We start from the raw sequence: 15653 nt of genomic DNA on the forward strand, positions 1-15653 counted from the left end.
ACCTCACTCAATTTTTTGCAAGGAATGATATGGCGCTTCTCAATTTCCAGTTAGTAAAAAACTGTGTCAAATGCCGGAGCGTATTACAAGGAGCTGCCGCTTTCGTGACAAAAACCGACATTACAGCACTGCGCTACGCTCCGTAGCTTCCGTCTCTGTAGTGTGGATTTACCTTAAATCTCTTGGTCAACCCTACATGGATGAAGTCATTACCACACTGAGTGGCAGTGAGAGGGTCGTCATTAGTTACTACTGCCAGAGTCATAAACCCAGCGCACTTGGGTTGACTTTAAACCTAACCTCAACCACACAGCTTACTTTTTGACTTTGTGGCTGTGCTATCTAGTGGAAACCCGGTGAGAGTTGCTACACTTTGGCAGGCATAGATAGGGAGTAGCAATGTTGTTGAATGAGTGTTATATTTAGCCTTGTGTGGGCTATATATACTACACACAATACCATGCTTCTCTTTTGTTTTAACGTCAGGCTACTCAAAAATATTGTTCCGAATGTACTCAATGCCTAAACTTTGAATATAAGCTAAGCAACATTGACAAACTTCGGACATTTTTGTCTGGTAGGACTGATAGTAAAAAAATGTATTTAAAAAAATGGCCAATCATGATATCAGTGATCTTCAGGTTGAAAAAAAAAAAAAAAATAATCAGAGCTCTAGAAAGAAGCCAGAGTTCCTGATTTGGAATTCCGGGTTGGTTGCAGGCCCCCCAGTGTCCTGTCTGATGCGTGGAGTCACGAGCGCTGCTGGACGGCTACTGCGTAGCAACCAATGCCAAAAGCCCAAGAAAGCATTTGTAAATTACGATCACCAGAAAGTCCCCCAAAAATGTTGGATGTCTGTTTTCGGATCTAAAATTTGTTTATGATCAAGTTTGATTCCCACAGTGAATTATTTGAAAGTTTGTTACAAATCAATATATTTAATTAAATAGTGATCCATTCTGACTCCCACATTTGTCATCATACTGGACCACATGTTGACAGACAACCCACAGGCTGGCATGCTATGAGGAGACGCCATTTAACTCTCAGGCAGGATGAAAACGACTACATTGACCATGATCCTTTGCAAGTTACGGCCACTTTCACCATAACCCTTAGAATTTTTTGGGTGCCATTCAGCAATATGGCTCACTTCAAATTCAAATACTTCCGTATTCATGCCCGCCTGGAGATTTCCATAGGAATATGTGGATGATGTCAGCGTTATCCCTATCTACTGGTATTACGGTGCTTTCAAGACAATTGGGAACTCTGAAAAAAACAAGGTTAAATCACGAGATCTGATATTTTCAAGCCGGAATGTCGGAGCTCTAGAAAGATGCCCTAGTTTCCAACTTGGAATTTCGAGATGGATGACTGCATAAAATTATTTTTCAGTCGTAGAATATATATATATATATATATATTAAAGAGTTCCCAGTTGTCTTATACTCACAGAAGTCTAAGATTTCCGACTTCCCAGTTGTTTTGAACGCTGCATTAACGTCTAGTTTTTCCCAGTCGGAGCTAGTTATTTTTCCTGAGTTCTCGGTTGTCTTGAACGCGGCATAACCTACTGTCTCTAGCCTAGAAATCAGTTATTCCTGGACCATGACCAAGCACGTCGGAATGGAATCGCGTTCTTAATCAAACGCCTAGTAATGGAATGCAACTTCCGCAGTGCTCCAATTCGGTTTTCACTGTGACTGGGCGTCACCCGCGTCTGTGTGGTCTACAAACTACAGACGCAGGGCGGCTGTGGAGCCCTCATTGACTGGCCATAACATTTTAAAAATGGCAACAGTTTAACACTTGAATTTCTTGACAATGAAAATGTGCTTCCATGGTTTAGTTTACATATCGGCATTAAATTATCCTCCCCTGTCCGTGAAGTTCAGGCGGCGATCCGGAATTTAGCCTACGAACTAAATATAGCCTATATTTGAGAAAATAGTAGTAAACAAATTATATAGCAATATGTTGAGTCAATGATCACGGAAACATCAGCGTGTTTAGCGAAACGTTAGGCTACACTTCCCAATGTTGTGCTTGCCACCGAGACAGCCTGATGCAGGCGTGAATGATGTCGTAAAAACACAAAATGTAAAGGTGCGCCGCAGTGGTTGGCGGTGTGAACGAGCTCGAACAGTTGTAGCACATTTTGGTCCCCTGTATGGGTTCCCTGGTCAATGCACAAACAACGTTGAGCGACACATTTCAAGAATCATATATTTGTGTAAGAGGTGAAAAATGTGCACGGAATACTTACAATAAGCAGAGCTCTACCCTAATTATCAAGAGGGCGAGGTGGTCTACTGGAAACAATGTATTATTACTCAGTAGCTTCTGAGCGTTCCAAGCGTTGAAGTCCAGATGGTGTTTCCTCAACGAATGTCTCAATAGTTTCGACAACAGAAATGTATGTTATTCCAGACACTGCAATTTTAAGTGAAATGTATCAAAGCATTCGTTCTGTGTTGTATGCGAGGTTAGCTCACGGCGAACAATGTGCTTCGAATAGGGAGAAGAGACTGTTAGAGTCCACGCCCAGCCCTGTATGAACCGCCCCGGCGAGAACAGTTCAGTTGCTGTTTTGACCATCGTTAGTTAGCACATTGGGCGGTTTCCGTATAACTGCAAAATATAAAGGGGCAGTGTGGGCATACAGAATTACAACTACAAATTCCGTAGTAGCCAATCTTAACGTGATTTATGCATTTCACATTTTCGAACCATAGCCCAGTCAGATAAAGTAAACCTGGGAGCTTTAGTATTACATGTTTAATATTAATGTGTGGCTGAATATGTAGACTAAAATGTGTGGTAACTTATCATCGTAGTGTTGTTATCGATCATGCAATAAAAAAAACACTTTAGACTACATATCCCAAGTGGCAAAGCCCCCTTTTATAACCGTATCCAGGAAGTCATTTGCCGTTGTCAAGCAAACTTGTGCGTGTCTCTCTGAAGAATGTGCACTTCACACGTTTACGAATGTAGCTAGCTATCTAAGGTAAGATAAAATACGACATTGGGTATTGGGTGGATAACCAAAATGAAAAGTTATTTGTGATTCCATTTGGACTTTTAAATAAATTTGTTATCTGCAGCCAATCAACACGTCAACACATTTGTATGATATTGAGATGTTAGGCAGCTTCTTTTCATACTCAAGCCAGCAGAGCCAACCCCTAAGTGTGAGGTATCAGCTAGCTGACTAACAAGGCTAACTAACCAAATAGCCAGATAAGCGACTTTTTCTGACAATATACCTCAGATAGAATGTCTTGTTTAGGAATTTATGCAACAAGTATGTTAGATGCGCCAGTAGAAGTGGCGCTAGCTAGCAATGTCAACTTTTATATGCTTTGTTTTTAGTTAGTATCTTAGATATATTCTTAAATGGTTTCAATTGCAGTTACAGTAGCCACATCACACTCCTTTACACATAACAACCATCTCACACACATAAATATGTTGACGCTTTCACTAACATATTATTATTATTCACCTTTATTTAATTGCTTCCAGGTGTCCGTGAGTGATGATTTGTTCCCAGGACTCTGTACCTCTGGCGCGGCCAGGCACAGAGATGGTATTGGAGACTTCGCTGAGTGGGTTTGGTCAGATGAACCCAACCCCTGCTGCTTACAAGGACTCTGACATGCTGGTGGAGCTCTACCTCTCTATAGAAAAGCTGGTGATGCTCTTATTGGGAAGGGATGTGTGGCCCTTTATGGGATATGGAAGTATGCTTCTTGACTACATTTAGGGCATTAAAACAATTATATAATTGTAGTTTGCACAAAACTTATACATTCCTATATTTGTATGCTTTTAAAGGACAAGCATGTGACTCCACAAATTAGCTAATGTTCTTAAACCATTAACATGCTCCATGACCTTGATTGCTGAGTGGACATATGGGGGGGGATATTCAAAAGTGTCACAAGCATCAGAGGTTGATGAATGGCACACTCGACGCTCAGGATGTAGGCCTAAGCACAGCATTAGAGAACATAAATGACACACACCCTCTGTCTATGTATGTAGAATTCTTCATATTTACATTAAGGCTAACATCAATAAGATTTTAAAAAAAATGTAATCTCTCCTTGCAGTGTCTGTTTTTTAAAATGTTTTTTTTTATCAAAATGACAAAACAAACTCATTGCCCTTTCCTTCAGTGTCACTGTTTAAATGATTTGGTGGGCTAGTTTATAAATGAGGCTGTGGTGTGGTTGCCTGGTGCGAAACTCTATTAGCCTCTTCAGTGAAATTGGTCTCTGGAAAGGAGGAGACAGCTGGGTGCAACTAGAGAAATCTGTCCATTAAAGCTTTTGGGGAGATTTGGATTTATCTCCGATGTCTGTGCATCCTTGTGAGTATGCTAAGCCAAAAGGCATGTAGTGCAAACACTCCCATCTATAATCATCTGTGGTGTGCAGTCAAAAATGAGATTTTATTTTATATGCATTTGGTCATTCCATGGTCACATCACCATGCGGAAAATTAGTTAATAGAACAATAAGAAATAGTTCCAAACCTCTCTGCCTATACAAGCTAGTTTTCTGTTTTTCCCTCCCCACTCAGACACTCTTAGCTAAATTCTTGCTTGAGAAAATTGAAAACAATCACAGTAAGGTACGTAGTTGTTACCCACCAATTAGTTGATATTGAGATATAACCATCTGCATTGGACCTTTAACCTAGAACCTGACTGCCTCCTCCAGTAACAGACAGACAGACAATAGTCACAGTCACTTGGATCTCTTTATTACTTTTTCATGAGTCAAATTTAGAAAGTTTTCATTGCCTGTTTGTCATGCAATAAAATGCAAATTAATTACTTAAAAATCATACAATGTGATTTTCTGGATTTTTGTTTTAGATTCCGTCTCTCACAGTTGAAGTGTACCTATGATAAAAAAAATACAGACCTCTACATGCTTTGTAAGTAGGAAAACCTGCAAAATCGGCAGTGTATCAAATACTTGTTCTCCCCACTGTGTGTGTGTGTATATCTATATATAAAAAGAAATGTGCGCTCACTGTCAACTGCGTTTAATTTCAGCAAACTTTACATGTGTAAATATTTGTATGAACATAACAAGATTCTACAACTGAAACAAAAACTGAACAAGTTCCAGACATGTGACTAATATAAATGGAATAATGTGTCCCTGAACAAAGGAGGGGTCAAAATCAAAAGTAACAGTCAGTATCTGGTGTGGCCACCAGCTGCATTAAGTACTATAGTGCGTCTCCTCCTCATGGACTGCACCAGATTTGCCAGTTCCTGCTGTGAGATGTTATCCCACTCTTCCACCAAGGCACCTGCAAGTTCCTGGACATTTCTGGGCGGAATGGCTCTAGCCCTCAACCTCAACAGGTCCCAGAGGTGCTCATTGGGATTGAGATCCAGGCTCTTCGCTGGCCATGGTAGAACACTGATATTCCTGTCTAGCAGTAAATCACGCACAGAACGAGCAGTATGGCTGGTGGCATTGTCATGCTGGAGGGTCATGTCAGGATGAGCCTGCAGGAAGGGTACCACATGAGGGAGGATGACAGCAAACTCAGTCAGATGATGCTGTGACACAGGGCCCCAGACCATGACAGACCCTGCACCTCCAAACCGATCCCGCTCCAGAGTACAGGCCTCGGTGTAACGCTCATTCCTTCGAGGATAAACGCAAATCCGACCATCAACCCTGGTGGGACAAAACAGCTACTCGTCAGTGAAGAGCACTTTTTGCCAGTCCTGTATGGTCCAGCGATGGTGGGTTTGTGCCCATAGGCGACGTTGTTGCCGGTGAGGACCTGCCTTACAACAGGCCTACAAGCCCTCAGTCCAGCCTCTCTCAGCCTATTGCGGACAGTCTGAGCACTGATGGAGGGATTGTGCGTTCTTGGTGTAACTCGGGCAGCTGTTGCCATCCTGTACCTGTCCCGCAGGTGTGATTTTGTGATGTACCGATCCTGTGCAGCTGTTGTTACACGTGGTCTGCCACTGGGAGGACGATCAGCTGTCCTCCCTGTCCCCCTGTAGCGCTGCAATTTATTGCCCTGGCCACATCTGCAGTCCTTGTGCCGCCTTGCAGCATGCCTAAGGCACGTTCACGGAGATGAGCATGGACCCTGGTCATCTTTCTTTTGGTGTTTTTCAGAGTCAGTAGAAAGGCCTGTATGACAGCTTTATAGGGATGATTAATCCTACGCAGTGGGCTTGTCTATCATGTAGAGAAGTGGCCTCAGAGCCCAGGTATACAGTAGCTTATTGTTGCGTCTCCCTTATGACCTACACTAACTACAGCTGAATGAGAGGGAAACAGAAAGTACAACACTCTGACACACACACAGTACAGAGACGGAGGAGATTTAGGTATCAGCACTGGGGAGGACCAACACATCTGATTCAGCAGCCAAACCATGTTCAGACCACTTCTATTCCTCCTATCGAGATACTCGACTGAACAAACCACTTCAGCATCTCTGACCGGACCTAATACACTCAGCAAAAAAAGAAAGTACGCATGGAATTGATATACAGTGTATTTACAACCCTTGAAGTTTTCCACATTTTGTTACGTTACAGTCTTATTCTAAAATTGATTCAATCGTTTTTTTCTCTCTCTTCAATCCCTTTATAATAAAGATCTGTGGCTATATATTTGGCTATGTATAAAACCTGCTCCAGAGTGGTCAGGACCTCAGAATGGGGCAAATGTTCACATTCCAACCGGACAACAACCCTAAGCACACAGCCAAGACAATGCAGGAGTGGCTTCGGGACAAGTCTCTGAATGTCTTTGAGTGGCCCAGCCAGAGCCCGGACTTGAACCCGATCGAACATTTCTGGAGAGACCTGAAAATAGCTTTGCAGTGACGCTCCCCATCCAACCTGACAGAGCTTGAGAGGATCTGCAGAGTAAAATGGGATAAACTCCCCAAATACAGGTGTGCCAAGCATCATACCCAACAAGACTCGAGGCTGTAATCGCCGCGAAAGGTGCTTCAAGAAAGTCCTGACTAAAGGGTCTTAATAATTATGTAAATGTGATATTTCTGTTTTTTATTTTTAAGGTCCAATAACATATTTAAAATAATCAATCTACCTTGAGGATCTGTTTGGACAATTTGCACATTTGGGTCAAAATTATTGATATCATCACTGCTTTTGTAGTTTCTTTGCCAATAGGAGAAGTATATTCTGCCCCTCCAGTCATTTTTCCATACAACTACATCTAAAATTGTTGAATGAGTTTTCTGTAAACAATAGATATTATATTCCTTCTCTTTTAGCCAGGTAAATACTGATAGTCTTTTATTATCGGTCAAGCCATTATAATTATAAATGGCTATACTTACTTCACCATTTACCACAATGAGATACAAGTTTCAATACTATTTATCATAATATATGTTTGTAAACTTGCCATTAAATAGTGCCATAATGATTGAATGTCCAAATAGCTGTACCACTGTCCAAATAGCTGCACTACTACTGAGTAAACCTCCAATTGTTCTCCACTATTCCACCTGCTAAAACCTCCCCCCATCCCAGGTTGGATTGTAGTCCCAGTGACAAGCAGACCACACCTGTCCACCTGTATCCTATGGCCTTTGCGAGGTTGGGACCTATCCAGCACTGTTACATACTGTAGGCTTAGAGAAACAATGTAAAAAAAGACCATTACATATTTATATCTGACTGAGGGATGCAAAGTACATTGAAAGGAGGTGATTCCACACAGGTGTGGTTCCAGAAGGTGAAGGAAGCATGGAGAGGTCAAGAGTTTAAAAAAATACAATTATTATTATTATTTTTTACATTTAAATTATTATTTTTTTTTAAGAGAGGTCAGAGTTAGCCTGACTTGTAAAATAGGCTAAGGAACAGAAGTTCGGTTTTGGAGAAACGTCATCAATGCGTGCTCTGCAAGCAATGCAGTGGATGAAGGCGCGGCAAGAGCATGGTGAACGGATAGATGTGATAATGGACAGCGAGGAAGAAGGAGAAGAGCCAGGTGTAGTGGGAAGAAGCGTGTTGAGGAAGAATGGCGTCAAATATGATAAGGAGGAATCTGGGCCAATAGGAGTGTCATTTTGGGAGAAAGTGGGCCCCTGCCTGTTGGCAGATCCATTTGTGGTTTCAGGGTGGGTGAGAAAGGAGTTGTGGGCAGTTGAATCAGTGAAGTAACCTGTAGCGGACTTGTGATACTGTATGTTTTTGTGTTTTTTTCTGATCAGAGGGAGCAGGCGCTACCACGTTGTTTCGGTTGCAATGGTCATGTTTCAGCAGTGTGTAGAAGGGATATTCCAAGATGTGGGATGTGTGCAGTAGTGCATGGGACAGAGTATTTTGTAATTTTGGTGGATAAAGTTGTATGTATCAACTGTAGGGGTGCCCTTGTTGCTGGGGATCTGAAGTGTCCTGGGCGACAGAGGCAGGTTGAAGTGGCCAGAGTCAGAGTAGTGCAGAGGGTGTCGTATGCTGAGGCAGTGGAGGGGGATGAGTCAAGGGTGAGGGATCCTGAGAGGATTCCAGTGAGTAGTAGATTTTTGCCAGCACAGAGGGATAGGGTAACAAGTGAGTTATGCTTCAGTAAGGTTGGCTTCTTAGTGTTCATACTGACTGTAGCAATGGTTATCAACTGTACCGCAGAAATGCAATGTAACTCACAGCAAATAGATGTTGTGGTGGCAGCTGCAGAGAAGGGTATACGAGATTTGACTTCAGAAGAGTTACAGGGTGTGTTAAGGGGTGGTGGCCCGTCCTCCCAGGCCATCAAAGTAGTGGAATAGTGTAGTTGGCATCTGCAGAGAGGTACCTGGGTGTATGAGTTAATGGGGTGCTGATTTTTATTTATATGAAATAGTGGTATATAGGTATAGGGTTAGTTGGTGGTGCAAGTGTTTCCTTTTAGGAACAGGAATAATGAAGATAATTTAATGTTGGTAGGTCGTGACTGGGTTCACATTTTAGTACAGTAGGGGGCGGTGTATGCACCTTTAAGTTGGATTCGATCCGCCAACCCAATCCCAAAGAAGAAGGTGTGGTTCCGGAGTTAATTAAGCAATTAATATCTATCTTGCTAGGATTATGTATGAAAATGCTGGGCAGGCCATTATGTTGGCTACCATGGCTTTGTCCCCATAGGATGACAATGCACCCATCCACAGGGCTCGAGTAGTTTTTAATGGTTTGATGAGCATGAAAACGATGTAAACCATATGCCATGTCCTTTTCAGTCACCAGATCTCAACCCAATTGAACACTTATGGGAGTTTCTGGAGTGGTGCCTCAGACAGTGTTTTTCCACCACCATCAACAAAACACCAAATGATGTAATTTCTCATGGAAGAATGGTGTCGCATCCCTCCAATAGAGTTCCAGACACCTGTAGAATCTATGCCAAGGTACATTGAAGCTCTTCTGGCTCGTAGTGACCCAACACCCTGTTAAGACACTTTATGTTGCCATTTCCTTTATTTTGGCAGTTACTTGTAACACAGTGAGCTCCAAAAGTATTGGGACAGTGACATATTTTGTTGGATGCATTTGCTGTTTGTTTTGGATGTTTGTTTTCAGATTATTTTGTTCCCAATAGAAATTAATGGTAAATAATGTATTGTGTCAGTTTGGAGTCACTTTTATTGTAAATAAGAATAGAATATGTTTCTAAACACTTCTATATTAATGTGGATGTAACCACGATTTCAGTGCTGGAGTACATAGCCAAAACAACAAAAAATGTGTCGCTATCCCAATACTTTTGGAGCTGTATTTTTGCAGTATTTGCAATTATAGGGGACTGTGTACTGTATATTCTACTGTATATGACGTGTATGTGAACAGTACTGTATGTGAATCCTTGTTTTAATCAAACATGAAGTGGGCATTATGCAATACCAACTGTATGTGTGAAATGTACAGTGTTGACAGACTCACACATTATGTGTTCATATTATGTGTATTGACTCATAGTATAGATAAATTAAGACAATCACAATCTACACAGACATGGTTTACTGTTAGACAGATAAAGGCCAGACAAAACATACCGTGGCTGTGTGATGCACACAACCAGGGGTTGGAACCAGTTCAGGGAACTGCACAGAAAATTTGAGGAAAAAATATGTTTTTCAAGGAACAGAATCAGAACCGGGAACGAAAGTGATCTATTCCGGAACAGAAACATTATTTTAAAACAATGGGAATCGGTTAATAACAATATTTTACATTCTGGGAATTTTTTCCTATCCCACTAAAAATTGCAACATAAGCCCTATGCAAAGCCCTCATTGTCACTCAGAAACGTATTCCAGTGTCTGCCTGCCAGCTGAAAATCTTTGTGTGTGTGTGTGTGTGTAGGCTACCCCACACTCTGGTTTGTACTGTACCATACATAGCTCTCTCACTGAGCACAACTCCCTCCTGCTCTTCCCACTGCTTTAACAGATAAGGACAGAAAGAACCGCACCATCATGCTCACCTATGTCCTTAAGAAAAGCCCAATTGCTCAACTTGTGCGGGCATGACGGAAGTTTGTCTGCGCAGGGGTGAATCACTAGCAGCAGACTCTGTCTCTCTCTCTCCGCTAATGAATGGATATTATAGGTCTGTTAAGGCGTGGCTGGGAGGGAGCCAGCCAGTTGTTTAAGACCCAATCGAATCAAGTCATCAGCCCTCTGTGACGTGTGAGGAACGTCTCTCTCTCTTTATCTTATCATCTTGCAGGTGCCTACTTGCCCAAGCTGGTGCAGCTGAAAATTAACAACAGTATGATAACGTCAGTGGGGTAAGCGGAAAGTCCCACTCTATAGTGCTCTGTCTCTGTCTCTTTGTTTATTGTAGTTATGTGTTGGAATTGTCTGTTAAATAAAATAAAGCATTTTCTGCTCTGAGTACTACAAACACTACTACTAGCAATAGCTAACAGTATAAAGGCAGGTAGCCCTAGATGCTCCATTCCTATGATAGGGGACAAACAGGAGACCCACTGTGTGTGGGTTTCCCATCCTCCCACAAAGAGAGCTGTAATTGGAACCAGAGCTAGCGTCGTCCCATGGGGATCTCTGTGACGCTTCACCCTGGCCTGGCTGTCTGCATCAGGAAAGGCCCAGAAGCAGAAGGCTCTGGAGGCCCACAATGTGGTTAAGAGCTAGGCTTTGAAGACCGAGACCACTGGGTCCTGCTGGTAGGCTATGGGATAGGAACATACACAGTACAGGTGCAGTGGCTTTATTTCCACTAAGGCAGGCCGTAGGGAGCTGTAACACTAGGGCGAGGGGGAACAGCAAATCTGACTGAGGGCCTTTGTCTGTGGAGAAAGAGGATGCACCCGGCCTGTAAATCGCACAGCAGACAGACAGACAGACTGTAGCCTGTTTGCCAGATCAATTTTTGCTTTAGCCAGAACCTCTGTCATTCACATGTATAACAGCACAAAGCACACAGATTTGGCAACCAGGCAAGGCTGACAAGGTGCTGCTGGAAAAAGCCTCTCGTTGGAGGATGAAGATGAAGCCATTGTGCATCTGGGTACGTGTTATACAGGAAGCAGAGGATGCGAGAGGAGCAGAGGAGAGAAATATCTGTGTTACATGGCCTGGATGTTCTGTAGAGGGAGCGAGGGATAAGAGAGGAGAGGGAAGGTAGAGTGATACAGGATCAAGGTATATAAGAGAGGAAAGGAGCAGAGGGGAGATAGAGAACTGTGTGACCCACCCTGTGAGGAACAGCCAAGGGCCGGCCGGACGTGAACAGCCTCGATAGCATTTCCTGCTCTGGGCTGCAGAGGCTGATGAGGAGAGTGTTTGTTAGGGAGGGTGGTGGTCAGGGACAACTGAATACTGCGCCTGCTGTCAGGAGAGAAAGTAGGGAGTGTAGAGAAAGTAGGGAGTGTAGAGAAAGTAGGGAGTGTAGAGAAAGTAGGGAGTGTAGAGAAAGTAGGGAGTGTAGAGAAAGTAGGGAGTGTAGAGAAAGTAGGGAGTGTAGAGAAAGTAGGGAGTGTAGAGAAAGTAGGGAGTGTAGAGAAAGTAGGGAGTGTAGAGAAAGTAGGGAGTGTGCTGTTGGGGCTAAGGTTGAGGGGACCAGCTTTTAAAAATATACTGAAGTTGGGGACAGACCATAAGTCATAGATAAACAAGGCTTCCAAAAGGTTTCCCATGGACCTGGGATTGGATGCGGGGGCTGGGTAAGTGTGCAGAGAGTAGGGATAGAAAGTCCAGGGGGGTTGTGGAGAATGCAGTATGCTGGCTGGGTCCTGGAGGCCTGTCGGGAGACTGTAAGGAGTGTGCTAAGGTCCAGGGGTACTCATAACAGAGGCTGGTGAGAGAGGAGAGAGTGTGCAAGGGAGGGAGGGCTGGGACTGGCGGATGGAGGTGTCAAGTGGGGACCGCTTCGGGAAAGAGGCTGGTAGGATCCTTTCAGATGTGATTATTTTTCCTTATCATGAATTCCAAATTTTCGGACCAATACTATGTCTTACAACTGTTGCTATTTTATTATCGTTATTAATGGACAGGTGGCCTTTGGTCTAAAAGGCAACCATTTTGGTCGCATAGTCCTATGCTCTAAATATTTCTGCTGTGCTAGCTGGAGTATTGATAATTTGGTTGGTAGCACCTAGTCTCATGTTGCCATACCTCCAAAATCACATCGTGGTCACGCTTCCCTTGGCGGTCTTTAGAATTTTGTATTGCAAAAACTGTTTGAACTGTTTGAACGATACGCTGGCTCCCAGTGGCAAGATTTTGATTGGATGTTACATTTTAAGAACCCTCCCCCCACACGCCCATAGAAATAAGGGCTGTGTTTCATGTAGGCTTACCCTGGCATGACGTTTTAAAAACCATGTAAATCTTTTGGACAAGGTGACTTTTATCAATATATTCGGCGCTATTTACTCTCAGATTAAAACATGCTAATTGCACAAATCAGGCATCACGCAAGACTACAAATCCTCGCAAGCTTCTGCACGTTGTCTCTCAATGGCAACTTTGCTAACAGGTACATTTAAAGAAATTTGGTCTTAGGATAAGCCTACACAAAACACAGCCCTTATTTTAAGTGTTTTTAAAACCCCCTATGGGAAAAATGAATGGTGGAAAAACTTTTGGAACCGTTTCCCTTCTTCTTAGGTTTAACGGTGGTTGGCATCCATTGTTAATTGTGCATTACCGCCACCGTCTGGATGGGGTATTGAATAAGAAAACTTTCTGGGAAAGGGGGAAAATGACATCATACAAAATAAAACATGTCAACTAACATTTAAAAAAAAAATGCAATCATACTTTTACCAATCAAAGTCCAATCCAAAATACATCCCTTCACAGGCTCAGGAGCCTGTGATGGGGCTACATTCACCGACAGGATTTCTTGCACCGCCTCGGCTGTGAAATCACAAAGTCCCAAAAAATGTTCAGGAGGATTCAAAATGATTCCAATTTTCGTATACTTTTTCTCCGCTTGTGCTGTACAGTTTATGACCATTACAATAAATAATAAAAAGTCCACCTTTTTACCATGTAGCATTTCACTGTCCATTGGTTAATGAGAAACCTTCACCGGTCTTGGTGGCTCTACTACAATTGCTTCTTCCCCGCTACTCGTTCCTTCTCATTTTCTCACCGCCTCCAGATAAGAGACATGCTGGACACTCCTTACCCTTGCCACCTCATTCTCCTCCACCCTAACAGGGCACTCCAAGAATTCAAGCGCATGTTCACCTCCACAGTTGCAGCATTTCCCTTCACATGGCATACAATACTCTTCCCTTCTGCACACACTTGACACATGACCAAATATTTTAGATTTATGACACTGAAGGGGCTTGTGCACAAAAGCTCTGACAGGGTGTCTCATGAATCCTAACTTTATATGAGAAGGGAGAGACTCTTCATCAATGAACAGTAGCATGGATGAAGTGAACTTCTTTTCTCTGTCCGTCGTACAGGTCAATGAACGTGCAACAACCACTCCTCCGATGTCTTCAGTAATATCCTCTACCTGTATTTCTTCACCACAGAAATACCACAGAAATAACCCCTGCTACGAAAACCCACGCAGGAAACATTCCACTCCGATATCTTTTTTGAGTCTTAACACTCGCGTCTTCTGCTCCGCAGACACACAAAAAATCTAAATAAGACCACTTCTTGTGACTCTCACTGACTCCACACTTTCTTCCAACACATTCCAGATTTTCCTGGATACGTTAAACGGATCTCTCAAGTAGCATTCATCCAAAACCCTGACACTGACCAAAAACAAGTCTTGTGGTTTCATATTTTCCAACACAGCTTTACTTCTCGTTTCCCGTCGTCTTCGTCACTGTAACCCACTCATTCTCACTCCGTACTATTAGCTTCACTCGACTCACTAGCAGTTTCAAACAAAACCTCAGTTTTTGCAATCATCCTTCCGTAATCCTAGCTACCTGAACTATTTCCCTGTTTGTCCGCTAGGTTTTATGGGTGTTATGACTCATGCAGTTGTACTCTATTCGTCCACATGGCTGCGCTTTATTACCACAGGTAAAATCTTGAAGATTGCCCATTATTTCGCTGTAGTATGGACCCGAATAAACCAAGTGAGTGGGAGAACCTATTTAAATTAAGTAAATGTTTACAAAAAACATTTTTTTTTACAGTCCTAGTAGTAGGCCACTTTGTAGGCTAACTCAACTGAGCTGCTAGCTAATGTTACACATTGTTTAGCTACGTGAATTAAATGTCATCAGCTAGCTAACTTTCTATTAGCTAGCGATCTTGATGTAATTATTGTAAATGAAAACAGTCTCCAAATGCTTTTGTAGAAAGCAGTCATGAAATGAAGAGGGTGAAATTGCAGCTCCAACTGTCAGAAAAGGGAGAGTGTAGGCTACTTGATAGCGCAGGTAACTTTGTGGGAGAACATTATGAAAACATTCTCCAGTTCCAGACCCGAGAGAGAAAAACCTTGAGGACAGAGAGATAATAGCGACATAATATTCAGTGCGGTCTAATTTGAGTATAATGAAGCCTGTTTCTTTGTGATGTATTCTGTCCTCAGATAAAGAAAGCCTATGTTTTCAAATGAAGAGAAGGGTCACAATGAATGTTCAAAAAGACTAATGGTGCATTTCCACACATGATTTACACCAGTGTTTTACCCATAAGGCTCAGACTTTTCGGTTTCCATCTACACGGGCCAGCACCCTTGTGCCACTGGGCCATGTCTCTGTTGGACCTGCTCTCACTTGGGGCCAAAGCCAAGCCACTGGTACTTTACTGTTTAATTTACATAACAAAGGCTAAACCTTCTCACAAACCAACTTTGTATACCAGCTGTATTTTTGTATACAAAATGTTGATAACATAGGTAGGCCTACCTATATGCCATGAGTTATATGTGTAGGCCTACTTATGTTAGCACAGGTTGTATAAAAATATACAGTTAAACATCACACACAATGTATAAACCTATTACAATTGGGGCAGGCGAACCCTGCTGGAGGTCTGCTGGGTGTGCGAGATTCTGTTTCAGCCCAGCAATAACACACCTGATTCAACTTATCAAACACAAGGAGTTGACAATCAAGTGTGCTATTTCTGGGCTGTAACCGAAGTTAGGTCATCCAGTAGAACAGGGATCAGTGGAACAA

At 42.6% G+C, this 15653-nt stretch overlaps 1 protein-coding gene across 1 annotated transcript in view; it reads right to left on the reverse strand.

The window, feature by feature from the left end:
- The window catches only part of LOC124002027 (GTPase HRas-like), a 31516-nt gene extending 28922 nt beyond the window's left edge, over nucleotides 1-2594 (reverse strand). The window contains exon 1 of the mRNA XM_046309242.1: nucleotides 2270-2594. The gene's annotated coding sequence lies outside the window, so the exon portion shown is untranslated. The remainder of the gene's footprint in view (nucleotides 1-2269) is intronic.
- Nucleotides 2595-15653: the final 13059 nt, after the last annotated feature.

Source organism: Oncorhynchus gorbuscha, linkage group LG02, assembly GCF_021184085.1.
Source record: "Oncorhynchus gorbuscha isolate QuinsamMale2020 ecotype Even-year linkage group LG02, OgorEven_v1.0, whole genome shotgun sequence".
Lineage (NCBI taxonomy): Eukaryota > Metazoa > Chordata > Actinopteri > Salmoniformes > Salmonidae > Oncorhynchus > Oncorhynchus gorbuscha.